This window comes from Sorex fumeus, unplaced genomic scaffold (genome assembly GCF_029834395.1).
Source record: "Sorex fumeus unplaced genomic scaffold, SorFum_2.1 ptg000128l, whole genome shotgun sequence".
Taxonomy (NCBI): domain Eukaryota; kingdom Metazoa; phylum Chordata; class Mammalia; order Eulipotyphla; family Soricidae; genus Sorex; species Sorex fumeus.
Window position 1 is genome coordinate 11,539,767 of NW_026606185.1, and position 19,086 is coordinate 11,558,852.

General features: G+C 39.5%; 1 non-coding gene across 1 annotated transcript; it reads right to left on the reverse strand.

Moving 5' to 3' along the window:
- Nucleotides 1-18,627: 18,627 nt before the first annotated feature.
- On the reverse strand, nucleotides 18,628-18,734 carry LOC130045632 (U6 spliceosomal RNA). The gene has a single exon (XR_008795599.1). It is a non-coding gene; the product is annotated as a U6 spliceosomal RNA (small nuclear RNA).
- Between the last annotated feature and the right edge of the window lie 352 nt (nucleotides 18,735-19,086).

A 19,086-nucleotide genomic window follows, 5' to 3' on the forward strand; every position in this document is an offset into this window, starting at 1 on the left:
TGTGGGTTGACGGTGTGAAATCAAGTGCCCTACCCATTCCATTGTACTCTCTCTCCAGCCCCACATTTTTAACTTTTATTTCAACTATCAATACTTTTGGTATATGTTAAAAAATAATTCATTTCAATTTTTCAGTCATCTTAAGGCTAGACAAATAGTCCAAGACTATGCAGTTGTTAAGGGGATAGAATAGCCTAAATTTACTGTTTGTTCTCTTTTTCATTGATCATATACTAGGATTTTCCCTGACTAGCAATCAACAAGACAATTAATTATTTATTTTACACACAACAAATTTTCAGAGCAGAAGTTAAAGTAGAATTTCAGGAGAATATATAAATGAACAAACCAATCAAGTAGCAACTTTGCATTCTATTAAAGTCAATAATTAAATATCCCTTTAAATGGTTTGATTGCATAAATAGAATTGAACGGAGAATTTAAGAACTCAAAGTTATATAAATTAGTACAATCTTTGTGAATAAAATATGTAACTAATTATGTAAATTAGTAAAATCTCCTGGATAAAATAACATTACCTAATTTATATAAGCAATGATATATTAAGATATCTCTGCTTGGAACTGATGTAATATCAATTGGCTTGGAACTTTTAATTCAGGTTGAACTTTAAAAAATTGAAATAAGACATTAAATTTTCAAAGTATTGTGTAGAAATATTGTTGTTAAGATTTATTGGATATTCAAATTTGTATAGTAGAACTGTGGTAACTTGTTTAGAAAGCAAGGGACCAGAAGGCAAAGATACAGTACATATATCAGGGCACATGGCTTGCATGCACCCCTGGCACCCAATATGGTTATCTTCAATTAATATACTTATGAGAAGATGAAGGATAATACGTTAAAATGAGTTGTGAAGGGTTATGTGACTGATATTCCAGAAAGAAGAGCAAATGTATGTGGTTTAGCCCTTATTTTTATTTATTTATTTATTTATTTATTTTTACCTTTTTATATTATGATTTTATTGAGGTAAAATGATAAAGTTACAAAGTATAGAGCCCTCATGTGTTTCAGAGACCGATGTTACCCCACCTCAAGCCCTTATTTTTATTACTCTTATTTTCCATTCTTCTAGGCATTTTGTAGTGCCAAATCTCTTTTCTGTCAAGCCCTCACTCTACATTGTATGACAGCTGACTTGTATTCCTGGCATTCCAAAAGAGAGACTTGTATCAAATATGATTATTTCCCAAAAAGGCAAAACCAGACGTTTCCAAGGATGGTGAGCCTATTTCAACGTCTATGAAAAAAATATATGGAGACTTTCTCAAAAAGAATAGATGCCCCAGAGAGTTAGAACAATGGGTAAGGTAAGCCTTGCATGCTGCTGACTAGATATAATTCCAAGAACCACATAGAAGACTCTCAGAGTCAGCAGGGAATGACAGAATGATCCATAATAATAAGGAGCCAGGGGTAAATCCCAGGCACAACTAAGATTGCCCCACAAAGTAAGAGTAGAGCTTTAATAAAATTCAATAATTTCATTTATTGGGACTTATTTCCAAAACAAATAAACTTAAAAATATAAATGCACACACATGTTTACTTGCAGTGCAATAGCCAAGATAAAGTATCAAACAAACCAAATGCCTAATGGCAGGCAGATTGAAATTGTAGTATGAAATGCACACTTATATAAGAAAACAAAATATCATAGTTTTCTGCAACTTGAATGGAACTAGGGAGTTATCATCTTAAGTGAAGACATAGGTAAAAGTACAAACACCAGATGATTTCTCTCACATGTGGAATAGAAACATTTTACAAATGGTCATTACCAGAAGACCCTGATTTCTGGCCTAGGGAACTAATCATACTCAGGTGTCTCCACCTTGAGACAATGGATTTGAGTGTGGTGTTGAGGTCCTGTTACTGGGTATGGAGCTGGATCATTGACTGTATAACAGAAAGTTGTTGGTTGTGGCATTGGCACAGTGTATGACTAAAATGTTATTATTTGTAAGAATGGTGAGGAGACCACAGTGAACAGACTGATACTTCTCAGGCCCTTCATCCTAGGAAATGCCCACACTGCCCCTCCCCCCCTAAGTCCATAAACTGCACTAGTCAGGAAACTTTGATGCAAAACAAAAATATTCAGAAGGACTTCCACCTACATCTCATACCTGAGACAGAATTATCAGAAGCATTTTAAGTCTTTTTTAGTTCAGAATTCCTCCAACAGGGTTGCTTACTGGGGCTTGAGAGGTAACACAGAATACAATATGCTTTGCATGGGGCAGACCCAAGTTTCACCCTCTGCACCACATATAATCTTCTGAATACCACCAGGATTGTTTCCTGTGCCCAAAGCCGGGAATAAGCTTGAATACTGCTGGGTATAGTCCAAATAACAACAAAAGAGGTGGCGATTACCAATTCTTTTATTTAAAATTGAGTTGATTCTAATATACCATGAAAAAATGTCACCAGGCTGATCTAAAAATCAGATATAGACACCTATATTCATTAGTACAATAGTTCATATATAAATACAACGCAAATGCCCAATAATAGAATAATAATGAAGTTGTGGTACTACTAATATTACCAAGCAGTTGGGGCAAATGGGAGTGTGAATTAACAGGTGGAATTCATTCACCCTCACATTAGGTGGCATTCGGTCAGTGGTGGAGATTCTTGGAACTTTGATAACCTTTGGTGTGGTAACTTTGTATATCATCACCATTAGTATAAAATTGTAACCATGTTGCATATAATTTAATAAAAAACATTAAATAAAAGTGAGTTAATAGAACAGAAAGCAATAGAATATAACAAATATCTTACAACATTTCCCATATATATTCCCCAAACATCTTCAACAATAAAACAGAAATCTCGATTGTCTCAGTAGGTTAAATAAATTTTCCATTTCCCAGTAGGAACCAGAGAAAGAGATTGCAAACACGGAGTAGGTGATATAAAATTCAAAAAATGGATGATCTTCCTTTTTTATGTAGTACTCATAAGACAATGGGGTTAAAATAAATCTCCATTATCATCACAATGGAAAAATAAATTCCGTTTAGCTGTACTCAGCAAATTCCCGGTTTCTGGAATTCAGTTTACTTAAGAATTTTTGTGACTCAGTTTGTGCATGCCATTGCTTGTCTCAGTTTGTGCATGCCATTGCTTGTATATAGCCACTAAAACCCTCACTCGCAAGGTAAAGAGCTCCAGAGTTGTCAAGCCCTATGTTCTTCCAGGATCACTACCCCCAAATGCCTGGGCTCATTCTCATGACTCGTGGCTCTGAGCATCACTATGCCACTTACGGGCTATTGCACAGAACATAGGCAGACCTAGAAGAGGGACAACATATGACTGAGTATTCCCTCAATTCGCTCCTCGATGTTGAGGTTACTGAACTGGTCTGTTTCATGCCCTGCGTGAAACCCGAAAGTCTCTTCTCTCTTTAAGTGGTCCAATAGGAAATACCACTCTGCAATCCCTGGCCAGTTATGTGGTACACAACCTTCTCCAAAACACCTACATCATCCTCAGAAAACCATTTAGTAGTTTTGTTATGTCTATCTTTTTCTATTGTTCATATTATTAGATATACTTTGCTTAATCCTGTGTATTATACAAAGTAGAGGAAATCTCTAAGGGTTTCTTCTTTTCATGCTGTCATTTTTGCATTTTATATAAGAAAGATAATTTCTAACAAATGGAAAGGACCACAGCATAGGGCCATGACCTGCATTGTAGTCCTCACAGGATTACACCCCACAGCTGATTTCATATACACAGACCTTTGTCACAAGGGCTTCAGTTCTGGAAATTCCATGATCTTCTTGTCTGCTACACACAGAGAACTAGGACTGTTTGAGTTTCTAATCAAAATAAAACAACACACTATTTTATTAATAAAAGGACCACAATGTCTTCTCTTGCAGTGTTTAATCCATCTTAACAAACCATGCATAATTAGGTATCTGAAAGGAAAAGACCATGTTAAGGCAAGTAATTACATTGCTAAGTCTAATAGCCCTCTTGCTAAGACAAAGAGCATTAGGGAGTTTGTACCCAAATAGGAGAGGGGGATAGAGAAGCCTACTAAAAATGATGCTGTATTCAGTGTTTTTTTTGGTATCAAGAATATCTAATACTGTTATGTCATTTTCAATTCTTTCAAGCAGAAAAATATCCCATAGGAAAAATATTATTATTGCTATTAGGTCTTTTTAATATAACCTAACAAAAAGTTTAGCATAAGAAACACAAGTTCAAGATAATCAGTGAGGGGATGGAGAGATATTACAGTGGGTAAGGCACTTCACTTAAATACAAAAAAGCTGGGTTTGATCTCTGACACTCCTTATGGTCTCTAGAGTCCAGCCAGAAGTGATCTCGGAGGACAAAACCAGGAGAAAGCACGGGGCACTGCTGGGTGTGGCCTTACAAAAAAGTAACAATAAATCAAATCGTTGTAAGAAGTCTAGACAGGAGGTATGATGCCGCCAGCAGGTCAATTTGTACCTGTGAGGCGAGTGCATCAGCAGCCTGATGGCACCGTCAGGCTTTCAGATACCCCCAAATTTCTGCTGTGCTTTTGGAAAGACCCCAAAAACTTGACGCAAAATTTACCAAGAAAGTAAACAGCCAAAAGTTAGGTATGTGGGAGACACACCCACAAACCACCTCCGGCTCAGCTATATAATTGGAGGCATGGCCTTTCTGTTTTCTGATTGAACTGCTACACGGCCATGATCCCAGAGACTCAGAAACGAATCTTGGAACCCAAAGGCTTTTGGCAAAATTCATCCTGTTCCAGCAGTAGGTTACTGGCACTAGCTCACTCCGGTGGGAAGAGGTTGAGTGCCTTGGCCTGTTCCCCTTGGCGGCCTAGTAACCACCATCCTCCAGAGGCCACTGGACAGTCAGGTTTGGGCCTGCAGTGACAAGACACATGAGGCCTCACCAGATAGGAGTGGAACCAACCCTTTCCTCCCCATCCCAGTGAGTCCCCGAGTCGCCACCTACAAATGGCCTCTCTGGCTCCTGATCAAGATGTTTAATGGCCATGATCCCAGAGACTCAGAAACAAATCTCGAAACCCAGATGCATTTTTTGGCAGAAATGCATCTGGACCACATACAAGGTGACTGCCGCCTCAGAGTTTCTTGGAAAGCCAAGTATGAGCCGGCAGTGACGGGGGGCAACTGCAGTCTCATGGGAAGGGGAGCGGTACTGGCTCATCTTTCACGCCCTATCGAGGTCACAAGTTGCCCCCACAAGTGTCTCTCTGGCACGGCCATGGCTCCAGAGGCAAAAGGACTTAGTCCAGAGCCTGCAGCTTGCAGCAGAAGAGTGAATGGACCATGCGTTAAACTATGGCACCATGCCTCCCTGGGAGGGAAAGGGTGTTACACCCTTCCCCCCACCCCCGCCCCCTGGCAGCAAGGTAGCTGAGCATATAAGAAAGACAGGTATGAGCTGGAATTGATGTGGCAACTGCAGTCTCATGGGAAGTGGGGCGGTACCGGCTCGTCCTTTGCGCCCTATCGAGGTCACAAGTTGCCCCCCATGAGCGGCTCTCTGGCACAGCCATAACACCAGACGCACAGAAACCAATCTCTTAAAATTATCTGGCTCTTTTCAGAAATCCCAAATCGCGAGGCCTCTATTGCAGCCACACGAGATTATATGATTCTCATAACCAGCTATAGAAAACAAAGTATTTCACAATGCCTTTTCAGCAATTCTGATTGTTGGGGGGGGGATTCTAAACAATAATGGTGCATCTTTTGTCGAAATAATGAGTGTAATCAATGTAGAGAAGAGTTAAATGGAAATCATCTGCCTCACAGGCATTGGGAGGGGTGGGAGGGTGGTATATTGGGTTTCTTGGTGGTGAAAAATGAGTACTGGTGAAGGGAGAGGTGTTTGATCATTGTATGGCTGAGACTTAAACCTGAAAGCTTAGTAACTTTGCCCACAGTTATTCAATAAATAAATATAAGAAGAAAAATAAATAAATAAATAAATAAAATTATGAAAAAAAGTAAGGTGGAGTTTATGACCAATTCAATCAGCTAATCGGTGGCTGCATCAATAGCAGTACTCCTATATAAAAAAGTCTAGACAGTATATATCTGTCCAAATAAATATATAATGTGAAAATCAAAGGTATAATTACAAAAAGAAAAAAAAACCATTTATCATGCTAAATAAAATTAAGCACATTAACAAGTTTATGTGAGATAATATAGATTTTCATATAAATTTCGATCTCAATAATCAGTGTTATTTGACATAAACACGATCATCCTTTCACAGGTACTATAGAGAATGCTAATTTTTATTTTCAAGTATTTATAAGTGAATTAAATCCTAGTAATTTTTCTAATTACTGTGCTAAATTATTTTAGAGGGAAAGTAATGGGTCTCTCAGAAAGAAATGAAAAGAAAATATAGGGTAAAGTAATATCCATAATGTGTTTCCTCAGAAATTTATATATTATTCAAATATGCAAATATCCAATCTAGCTAGAACTCTGAGAGATGCACTTTTATCTGCATCATGAGAACATGCAGTGCACTCAATTCTAACTGCCTTAATCATGGAAAATGATAAAATCTGGAAATTCTGCCACAGACACATTGCTCTACCTGGGTGGGTTTGTACATCGAGATAACAGTTTTGTGTTATCACGAATCAGGGGATTTGCTTCTCACAATCCTTTGCAAACTTAGTCATTCCCAATTCTGGTGCCATCTTTCTTTATTAAAAATGAAGAAATGCCTATTGGCATAAATAGACAATATTGCCAGCACGACACTTTACAAAATGAAGTCCAATTCAGCTTTCGTAGCTACAGAAGATCAATATATACCCAGTTCAGCATCAGCAATGCACTTCAATAGACAAATATGTAAAATATACATGTGCACACACAATTACACGGACACATATGAAATTCAAACACAGAGATCAACATTGACATGAAGAACGTCACATCTGATTTAATGGATGAAAATCAGTCAACAAGAATTAGTAAAATTAGAAGTAATTTTTGGGTAGATTTACTTGAAATTTAGAAACACTTTACAGATTCTTATTATTAATAGATCCACATTCCTAGTATATGCATTTACTATGCGCATTTATATACTATGTGCATTTATTTGGAAAGTAAATTTCTTTATCTATTTATATGTCATATGTCTCCCCATCCCCAAGATCTTAAGTAATATAAATGAGATTTTTAATGCTGCACAAGCGTATATTCAACTTAGTGTTACTATGTTCTTTGGATAGAAGCGTAGGTTCAAAGACATCATAAACAATGTGACATTTTTTATTGTTTTTTTTGTTTGTTTGTTTGTGCCTGTTTTTTTAGAAACCTCACACTATTTTCCCTTAGAGAAAAACCAGTTTCCCTCCTCACACTATTTTCCCTTAGAGAAAAACCAGTTTCCCTCCTCAACAGCACTGGTAGAAGGTTCTTTCTCAACAACATCACAAGAAATATTTCTGACTTTCTGATATAAAATATTCTCTGTGGTGAGGCTGGAGAGACAGCACAGCTGGTAGGGCATTTGCCTTGCACACGGCCTACCTGGATTCGATCCCTGGCATCCCATATGGTCCCCTGAGCACCGCCAGGAGTAATTCCTGAGTGCAGAGCCAGGAGAAACCCCTGTGCATTGCCAGATGTGACCCCCCAAAAAAATATTCTCCGTAGAGTGAGGTGATTGCTCATTGTTATTTTAATTTGGTTTCACCTGGTAGTAATAACTAACATTTCTTAAGTATTGGCTAACTCTATTCCTTCTTTGGAAGTGTGTCTGTTCATATGTTCTTCAATTACCCACAGTTCATATATTCTTCAATTATTCATCAATTATCCAAAAGTAGGTAGTCACACTGAATTGGAAAATCTATGGTATCTACATATATGTTCTTAAACCTCTTCCCTTTAAAGGCATTGTTCCTGTTCCCTTATGATAGTCCAATTTTACTCTCTCTTCATTGTATCTCTTTGATACTCCAGTTTAAATCCCTTGATATTAAGAAAGGAGAAGGAGATTTGAGCTCACATAAGTTTCAATTTCTTGAGTCAAGTAAATTGAGGCTTATACCACTCCAAATTAGCTATATAGTTTGTTTGCATGTTATTATTTGAAATACCAAATAATTTTATGTTCATTCTAAGATCATGTACATTACAGCCAATTGCTAATTATGTTACAATAGATCTGATGAAATTTGGTTTCTTATTTTCATTGTTATACTTCCTGATTTTATCACTTATATAGGTACAGCAGGTTGGGTGATTCTTTGATGCAATGTTCGGTAGTATCAACAGGAGCAGCCTCTCTTCTTTTTCTAAACTTCTCCTTGTTTCCCTCCTTCTCTGAATGACCCAGGTTTACACAGTATTCACGCTCTAACCATTAGGTGTCTCTGCTATTTTATATGCTAAACAACAATCTGGTAATGTATGCACTATGACCAGTCAGATCACGAAGGATCACGACCATCCTGTTGCTCGTCGATTGACTCAAGCAGGCCCCAGTACCATCTCCTTCATCATAGCCCTGAGATTTTTTTTAAAAAGTGCCATATTCAAGGCTCTTTCAGGGTTAGGAGAATGAGACCCATCAGTGTTACTGGTATTTGGCATATTGGGTACATCACGGATAGTTTGCCAGAGTCTGCCGTGGCGGCAGGTTACATTCAGTAACCTGCCAGTTTGTCCAAAATAAGAATGAGATAATAAGATGTCTCTTCCGGGAACTGGGTTTTATAGTCTCTGGGTCTTGGCTGTTGATGGGATTACACGGCTCCAGGGGGCCAGTTGGTGGGTGTGACCCCTGCCTACTGTAATATGGAGGATCTGGGTGGAGGATGCTCAGCCCCGATTCGAGCAGGCTTGGAGATCTCAGCCCCGGGATCCGCATGCCTTTGTTCCTCTGCCGGTACCTTTATGAGTGTGGAGAGTGGTCTCAACATGGTGTTGGCTGGTTCTGGAGGCCTTCAGCTGCTGGAGCCCTGGTTGGGGTGGGGAGGGAAACTCAACCCACTCCCCTCCAAGGGGACCCCGGTGAGGACAGCCAGGCACAGGGGCAGGAGACTCTGCGCTGTTCTCCATTAGGTTTCTCTGCTATTTTATATGGTAAACAACAATCTGGTAATGTATGCACTATGACCAGTCAGATCATATTCACAAAAAAAAATGTATATATATATATATATATATATATATATATTTAACTCCCGTAACTTCAACACCTCCAATAAATATACCTGAGAGAGCCAACACTTAAGTTGATCAATTGATCACTTGACATCCGATACACATCGATTTGCTTGAGTGGACACCAGTAAAGTCTCCATTCATCCCTGTCATGTGTCAGTATAGCCCAATGACATCTGCTCATTCTAGGAACACAAAGCCTCAAACTGATCGTTCAGGGTCTTGATGAAGAAGTCTGACCATCTCATAGGTGCAAGCCATGCAATCTTTTGATGTCCCATGGAATCCAGTCAGTAATGGCTCTAGTCCAGCAGTCGTCTCCAAATCTCATGAAGTGTCCAGCCCATCTGATTTTCAGCGTCCCTGATTCTTGATCATAGATGGAGGTCGGAACTACAGATTCTTTCGCTCATTTGAGTGAAGCGTGATACTCCATGCATAGCTCTTTTGACTCCTCTTTGGGAGACCTGAATAGCATTCCATCCTGTTTTCGTAGGACCCAGGTCTCTGAGGTGTATGTTAATGCAGGAAGAACAATGGAATCGAAGTGATGTGCCTGGAGCCGGAGGTTCTTCATCCTCTTAGCTATTTCTTCAATGCTCTTGAAGGCTTTCCAAGCCGCTCTCTTTCTCCTGCACAACTCAGGTACCAGGTTATTCGTCATCTTGACTTCTCAACCTAGGTATTCATAACTTGCATTCGGAGATGTTCTTCCCGTTGAGAGCGAATTGAATGTAAGGAACGAGACCGTTTCTCATAAACATTGTCTTCATGAGATTTAGCTGTAGTCTGACCTTTCCACACTCATGGTTCAAGTCGGCCAGCATTTATGCCACTTGGCTAATGTTTGGTGTTATTAGAATGATGTCATCAGTGAAGCAGAGGTGGTGTAGTTGCTGACCATCTATCTTCACTCCCATTCCTTCCCATTCTAGTTGTCGCATGACGCTCTCAAGGGTGGCATTAAAGAGTTCAGTGAAATGGTGTCACCCTGCCAAAATCCTTTCTTGACATCAATGATCACCTCCCTGTAGAATGGGGAGATCCTGGTAGTCAATCCGCAGTACAACTCATAGAGGATCCTGGTGTATTGATTTGAATGCCGTGTTTGGCTAGAGCTTTGATGACTGCTTCAGTCTCAACAGAATCAAAGGCCTTCTTTAAATCAATGAACGTTAGACAGAGTGGCATCTTGAAGTCCCAAGAAATCTCAGTGAGCTTGGTTACCATGTGGATATGGTCGATTACTCTGAAATCTTTTTAGAAACTGGCTTGCTCTCATGGTTGTCCTTCATCTAGTGTTCTGCCAATCCTATTCAGGATGACTCGAGTGAACAGCTTGTAGACGACAGATAACAGGGAGATCAGGTGATAGTTGCCAGTGTCGTGGATATCTCCCTTCTTGTACAGTAGTACAGTCCTACTGGTTTTCCATTGGGATGGAACTTTGCATTCAGACAGGTAGCATGTGAAGAGCCGAGCCAGTGTATTGATGAGTACTGGTAATAGGTTCTTCAAGGTCATCTTGTCTGGGCCTGGTGCTGTTCGCTTCTTTACTGATAAAATGGCATGTCAGTTTTCGGAAGGGAGAATGTTGGGTGTGACATATCCATCCTGCAGAATTTGGTATGTGGGCAGGTGGACATGGCTATTGAAGAGATCCGAGTAGAATTCATGTATAATCTTCTCCATTGCCCTTCTGGAAGATGTGATAGATTCATTGGGACGTTGGAGGGCAGTCATCTTGGTCTTGTATTTGGAGAAGGACAGGTGGGCATTGTGAATGCTTTTCCCAGCTTCTGCCACATCTGCCAGTACTGCTGCTTTTCTCTCTTTGAAGTCTTCCTTTATCTTTTCTCTGAATTGCTTTGCGAGCTCGGACGTTCACTTGTGGTTGCTTCAGCACCTCTATGATTGTGTGAAGAATGCAGAGAGAGAGATAGGCACAAAAAAGACACCTGTCTTCGAAAACTCTTAAACTCATTCTCCAACGTGGCTTGGCACAAGCCTTAAGCAACCACAAGTGAACGTCCGAGTTCGCAAAGCAATATTGTCAATGACGGCATCTTTCCATGTTTCCACAATAGTGCCAAAGACATCCCAGTTGGTAGTCGTTCTGGGAGATTTTGTAAACTTTGCAGCCCTTTCTCCCTGCTGTGTGAAGTAGAATTTTGCACAAAGGAGACGGTGGTTCGATCCTGTTTGGAATTTTGGAACAACAGCGACTTTGGTCAGGTAAGACCGTGGATTGAATATGATGTGGTCAATTTCCTTGTGGAACTGTCCACCAGGAGACTCCCATATCCAGCTGGCAGTAAGCCACATCTCTTCAAGTGTAATCATCCGATGTGGGTTGTTAGACATTCAAATACATCTATGTTTATGGCCATGTTCATGTTGACAAGGACCCCAACACCATCGATGCCTCTTTTGTTTCATGTTCCGAGGAACAGTTCTTCTTCAGTGTCCAAAACAATGTGATGTGATTGATGCCTTCTTGTCTCAGTCAGATCAATAATGTCGTACTTGATCTTTCGCGCCTGCACCATCAGGTCCTAGATGGATGCATCCGATGCATACGTGCATTGAAAGTACAAACAGTCATTTTTGTCCTTCTTCATTTTGGCAGCCTAGTTTGGCCCTGAGATTTTATCAGTCTCTCCTTTCTCATCCTTCTTAACGCTGCCATATTGGTGGCTCTTTCAGGGTCAGGAGAATGAGACCCATTGTATTTACTGGTTTTGGCATATTGAATACACCATGGATAGCTTGCCAGACTCTGTCATACAGGCGGGACACTTTCAGTAGCTTGCCAGGTCTCCTAGAGAAATAGAGGCTTTTAGGGAAGCCTCTAATCATCCTTGCAGGTGTTCCCATGGTCCTGGTACATGGCAGAGGCTGGGCAGTGGAGGTAGTGGAGGTCTTCTGGGCTTCTGGAAGCAGGCAGAGGATCTCTGTTCCCGGGTCCATTGAGCCTGGAGTTCAAGGTCACAGAGTTCTGTAACACTTAAGTTATGTTAAGTTATGTTTCTGCTTTCTGGTTAGTTTGTGGGAATAATCTACTGGGTCACATGTAAGGAACTGACTAGATTCTTTAATTACCCAACTCTTCAGTCATTTTCTTTTTATATAGTCCTTTCTTCCTAAACTTTACCTTATTAGTAAACTTTACCTGATTTCTCATTCTACAGGTGAAAATTCAGTTGTAAGCACCAAAGATCAAACATATCTTATACTGCTCTTTCTAACTCTTGATTTGGATTAAGTTTCCAAGTTAATGTTTCCAGTCACTCATTCACTTTGTCAATATAAAAGTTGTTTTAAATGGTTTAAATGACTGAAGCATCTTGGGTTTGGTAGCCATCTTGGGATTGGAAGGAGATAGCTTAAAATTGTTCCATGTCACAAATCCATCAATCAATGCTAAGTGTGTTCCCAGAAGGATAAAGAATGGTTGAGATTTACAGGAACAATATGGTTTGAAGAGAAGGGAAAGGGTGATGAGTGATGGTGTATTTCTAAAAAGGGTTATCACCACACTGACCACATGCATTTCCCTTATTGTCTTAGAAGTCTGCTATTTAAGATACAACTATAATCTATATGTGCTCCCCTGGAACACTGAAGAATAAGATGACAGGTGATCATATTCTTATCGATAGGAAACAGATTGGTCACTTAAAGTAACTTAAAATATAGTGTTTAAAATGCTGGGCCAGAAAGATAGTTTAGGGGTTAAGGTATTTGCCTAGCACATGGCCAAAATTTGTTTGATCCTCAAGGTCTATTCAGGATTGCCAAGAGTGATCTCAGAGAACAGACCATGGTTAGCCCTAAACACCAAGATGTGTGCCCTTATAAACATAAAATAAATAAACTGTAAATTAAATATAGTTTCTAGAATTTGTCACGGTCATGGTTACGGTCCTCCCGTTGTTCATTGATTTGCTCGAGCAGGCCAAGTAACGTCTCCATCGTGAGACTTGTTGTTACTGTATTTGGCATATATTGAATACATCACGGGTAGCTCGCCAAGCTTTGCTGTGCAGGTGAGATACTTTTGGTAGCTTGCTGGTCTCTCTGAGAGGGTTAGAGGAATCAAACCTGGCTTGGCCAGGCTGGCTGCGCACAAGGCAAATGCCCTACAGCTGTGCTATCGCTCCAGTCTGTTTCTAGAATTTGTATATGAAAATTCATCTTACACTCTTTAAATTAACACCTTAAATTGATTTTGACAAATAATTCTCTTCGTTTATAGGTTAAGTTCTCTGATAAAAACTCTGTGGTACATTTATTGAACAATATGGTAAATGTAATAGATTGTTTGACTATAGATATTTCAGGTTTCCAGTCAAAATTGAGATTTGGATTATCTAAATATTTCTGTTTTATAAGTTATTTTAGTCACATAGTTAAAAATAAATACTATTAGTAGGATTTCATTCACAAAACATTTCAGCACCAGACCCCCTATCAAAGTTGTCCTTCACTCAACTATTCTCCTAGTATTCCCCCTCCTCCCACTAGGGCATGTTCTGTTACCTTTGGGCATTTATTATTTCCCTACTGTGTTTCCTTATATCTTACATATAAGAGATCTTTCTTATGTATTACTCTCCAGGTCATCCATTGTAGAAGAAAAGTGTTTGATTTTATTATTATAAAGCTGAGTAATGTTCCGTTCTGTATATGTGCCATAGTTTCTATATCCTGTCATCCATTCTTGAACACTTTATATTCAGGTTTTGGCTATTGTGAACAGTCTTACAATGAACAAGAGAATGCTTTTTCTGAATAGAATTTTGGACTCTTTGAACATATGCAAAAACAGTGGGGTTCTGGGTCATATAGAAGCTCAGTTCCTACTGGTTTTATTTATTTTATTTCTTAGAAGCAGGCATTGTTTTTTAGTTTTGTTTTGCTTTGCTTTTTGGATCACACCTGGCGATGCCAGGGGTTATTCATGGCTCTGCATTCAGGAGTTACTCCTGGTGGTGCTCAGGTGACCATATGGGATGCTGGGAATTGAACCAGGGTTGGCCACGCGCAAGGCAAATACCTTACTCGCTGTTCTACTGCTCCAGCCCCATAGAAGCAGCCATATTTTTTTAGAAGAAATCAGTTGCCATTTTCACCACCAGTGAATGAGGGTTATTCCTCGAACAAGGGTTCTTCTTACTCACATCTACGCCAGTATGGGTGTCTTTGTTCTTTGTGATGTGTTTCCGTCTCATAGTGTGAGATATTTCCTTGTTGCTTTGATTTGGATTTTCCTGGTGATAAGTGCTTCAGAGAATTTTTTTATACAACTTTCGACCACCTGTATGTCTTCCTGAGAAAATATCGGTTCATCTCAACCCCCCTTCACTAAAGTTAAAATAAAAGATTGTCAAATTACTTAATAAGTTATTTCAAACTTATTTCCTGATTCAAAAAAAGCACATTAAAGTTCCACCTTTCACTATGTAAGCTACCTGATCCAAAATTTTATTTACTGCATTGGTGACTGTGCTCTTAATATTTTTTTTCCCTTTATTTTATTTTATTTTTTTTAAAGTTGTAGATTTACAATTTTTTGTGCTTTGGTTTCAATTATACAATGATCAGACACCCATCCCTCCACCAGTGCCCATCTTCCACCACCATGGACAATATCCCTCCCACCCCCATCCCCCCATCCCCCCTGTCTCTGTGGCAGGGCAATCCCCTGTGTTCTCTCTCTCCTTTTGGGTGTTGTGGTCTGCAAAAGAGGCATTGAGTGGCAAACATGTTCAGTCCATAGTCTACTTTCGACATGCATCACCCCTCCTGGGAGGATCCTCCAAACATCCTTTATTTGGTGCTCCCTTCTCTATCTGAACTGCCCTTTCTTCTAGGATACCTGGCTGGCCTCTAAGTTATGGAGTAATCCTCCTGGTGCTGATCTCAGCTATTCTTGGGTATTAATCTCATATTTTGTTACTTTATATCCCCCAGATGAATGCAATCTTTCTATGTCTATCCCTCTCTTTCTGACTCATTTCGCTTAGCATGATACTTTCCATATTGTACCACTTGTATGTAAATTTCATGACTTCATCTTTTCTAACAGCTACATAGTACTCCATTGTGTAGATGTACCAAAGTTTCTTTAACCAGTCATCTGTTCTTGGGCACTCAGGTTTCTTCCAGTTTCTGGCTATTGTAAAGAGTGCTGCAATGAACAAACAAGTGCAGATGTCACTTCGACTATACATTTTTGCCTCTCTGGGATATATTCCCAGGAGTGGTATTGCTGGGTCAAATGGGAGCTCAATTTCTAATTTTTTGAGAATCGTCCATACTGTTTTCCAGAAGGGCTGAACCAGTGGACATTCCCACCAACAGTGAAGGAGTGTCCCTTTCTCGCCACATCCACGCCAGCATCGGTTGCTTTTGTTCTTTTGAATGTGGGCCAGTCTCTGAGGTGTGAGATGGTATCTCATTGTGGTTTTGATCTGCATCTCCCTGATGATTAATGATGTAGAGCATTTTCTCATGTGCTTTTTTGCCATTCGGATTTCTTCTTTGAGAAAGTTTCTGTTCATTTCATTGCCCCATTTTTGGATGGGGTTGGATGATTTCTTCTTGTGGAGTTTAACCAGTATTCTGTATATCCTGGATATCAACCCCTTGTCAGATGTGTATTCGGTGAATATCCTTTCCCATTCTGTAGACTGTCTTTGTATTTTGGTCAGTGTTTCTTTGGAGGTGCAGAAGCGTCTTAGTTTAAGGTAGTCCCATTTATCTATCTCTGTTTTCACTTGCTCGGCCAGTGGCGTGGCATCTTTGAAGATACCATTAGCTTCAATGTCATGGAGGGTTTTGCCAACTTTATCTTCAATTTACCTTATGGTTTCTGGTCTGATGTTGAGGTCTTTAATTCATTTTGATCTTACTTTTGTACATAGTGTTAGGCAGAGTTCTGAGCCTATTTTTTTGCATGGAGCCGTCCAGTGATGCCAACACAATTTATTAAAGAGGCTTTCCTTACTCCACTTCACATTACTTGCACCTTTATCAAAGATTAGATGAGCATATGATTGAGGAGAGATGTCAGTGTATTCAACCCTGTTCCATTGGTCTGCAGTTCTGCCTTTGTTCCAGTACCATGCTGTTTTAATTATTACTGCTTTGTAGTACAGTTTGAAGTTCAGGAGGTTGATTCCTCCCATTTTCTTTTTCCCAAGAATTGCTTTAGCTATTCGTGGGGGCTTATTGTTCCATATAAATTTCAAGAGTGTTTGCTCCATTTCTTTGAAGAATGTCATGGGTATCCTTATAGGGATTGCATTGAATTTATACAATGCTTTCGGTAGTATTGCCATTTTGACAATGTTAAGTCTCCCGACCCATGAGCAGGGGATATCTTTCCATTTCCTCATGTCCTCTTTTATTTCCTGAAGTAGCGTTTTGTAGTTTTCTTTGTACAGGTCCTTTACTTCCTTAGTTAAGCTGATTCCTAGGTACTTGATTTTCTGGGGCACAATTGTGAACGGGATTGTTTTTTTCATGTTGCTTTCTTCTCTCTCACTGTTTCCGTATAGGAAAGCCATGGACTTTTGGGTATTGATTTTATAACCTGCAACTTTACTATACGAGTCTATTGTTTCTAGGAGTTTTTTGGTGGAGGTTATTGGGTTCTCTAAGTAGAGTATCATATCATCTGCGAATAGTGAGAGCTTGATTTCTTCCTTTCCTACCTGAATGCCCTTAATATCTTTTTCCTGCCTAATCGCTATTGCAAGTACTTCCAGTACTATATTGAACAGCAGTGGAGAGAGTGGGCATCCCTGTCTCGTCCCTGATCTTAGAGGGAAGGCTCTCAGTTTTTCCCCATTGAGGATGATGCTTGCTGTAGGCTTGTGGTAGATGGCTTTAATTATGTTGAGGAAGGTCCCCTCTATGCCCATTTTGGCTAGGGTTTTCATCATAAAGGGGTGCTGGATCTTATCAAATGCTTTCTCTGCATCTATTGATATGATCATATGCTTTTTATCTTTTCTTTTGTTGATATGGTGGATTATGTTGATTGATTTCCGAATGTTAAACCATCCTTGCATCCCTGGGATGAATCCTACTTGGTCATGGTGTATGATCTTTTTGATGAGTAGTTGGATTCTATTTGCTAGTAGTTTGTTGAGGATCTTTGCATCTGTGTTCATCAGGGATATCGGCCTGTAATTCTCTTTCTTTGTGGTATCTCTGTCTGCTTTTGGTATCAGTGTGATATTTGCTTCGTAGAAACTGTTTGGAAGTGTTTTTGATATTTCAATTTCGTGGAAAAGCTTAAAGAGCATCGGGAGTAAGTCCTCTTTAAAGATTTGGAAGAATTCACTAGTGAATCCATCCGGGCCAGGACTTTTGTGCTTGGGGAGACTTTTTATTACCATTTCAATTTCCTTGATGGTGATAGGTCTGTTCAGGTATTCCAGGTCTTCTTGGTTCAGCCTTGGGAGTCTGTAGGAGTCTAGGAATTTATCCATTTCCTCGAGGTTTTGATGTTCCGTGGCATAAAGCTTCTCAAAGTACTCCCTGAGGATCCTCTGAATTTCTGTGGTTTCTGTTGTAATGACCCCCTTTTCATTTCTGATTCGGTTTATTAGGGTTTTCTCTCTCCCTTTCTTTGTGAGTTTTGCTAGAGGCTTATCGATCTTGTTGATTTTCTCGAAGAACCAGCTTTTGGTTTCATTGATCTTTCGGATTGTTTTTTGGGTTTCCATCTCGTTAATCTCTGCTCTGAGTTTTATTATTTCCTTTCTCCTGTTCGGGTTGTGCTCCTTTTTTTGGTCCTTCTCCAAGCTCTTAAGCTGTGAGGTTAGGTTACTTATGTGTGCTCGCTCCTCCTTCCTGAGGAATGCTTGTAGAGCTATAAACTTTTCTCTTAACACAGCCTTTGCTGTGTCCCATAAGTTTTGGTAACTCGTGTTCTCATTTTCATTTGTTTCTAGGAATCTTTTGATTTCCTCTTTGATTTCCTGTCTAATCCACTCGTTGTTCAATAGTGCACTGTTTAATTTCCAGGTGTTTGATTTAGTTTTCTGTTTTTGTGTGTGATTTACTTCTAATTTAAGCGCATTATGGTCTGAGAAGATTGTTGATACAATCTCTACCTTCTTAATTTTATGGAGGCATGTTTTGTGGCTCAGCATGTGGTCTATCTTGGAGAATGTTCCATGTACGCTTGAGAAGAATGTGTATTCAACTTTTTGTGGATGAAGTGTCCTGTATATATCTACTAAGTCCCTTTCTTCCATTGTTTCCCTCAAATGAAGTATGTCCTTGCTAAGCTTGAGTCTGGTTGATCTATCAAGAGGTGACAAAGCAGTGTTGAAGTCTCCCACTAGTATTGTGTTGCTATTGATGTCTTAAAAATATGGAACGCTTCACGAATTTGCGTGTCATCCTTGCGCAGGGGCCATGCTAATCTTCTCTGTATCGTTCCAATTTTAGTATATGTGCTGCCGAAGCGAGCACTGTGCTCTTAATATTTGAAAGAAGAAAATGTTAATGAAATAGAGAGCCTTCAAATATATTTCTTAGAATCAATTTCCTGAGAAGCTGATGTTAAGGATAAAACGGTGGTATTTTAATCCAGCTTTTCCAATTTCTGGTTTTAATTTAATAAGTTCTACTTTCTTGTCTTTTTAATTTCTTTTGGCCCCAATTCTACCTCTCTTATGTTTCATAAAAATTCTAACCTTTATGAATAATGACAGTGAATTAAGCAGACTTGAAGCCAAACCATCCACTTATAGAAACAAACATCCATTTTGAGTTCCCAAATGCTCCTTTATGTCATAGACAGGAAACTACTGTAAAGAGTGGC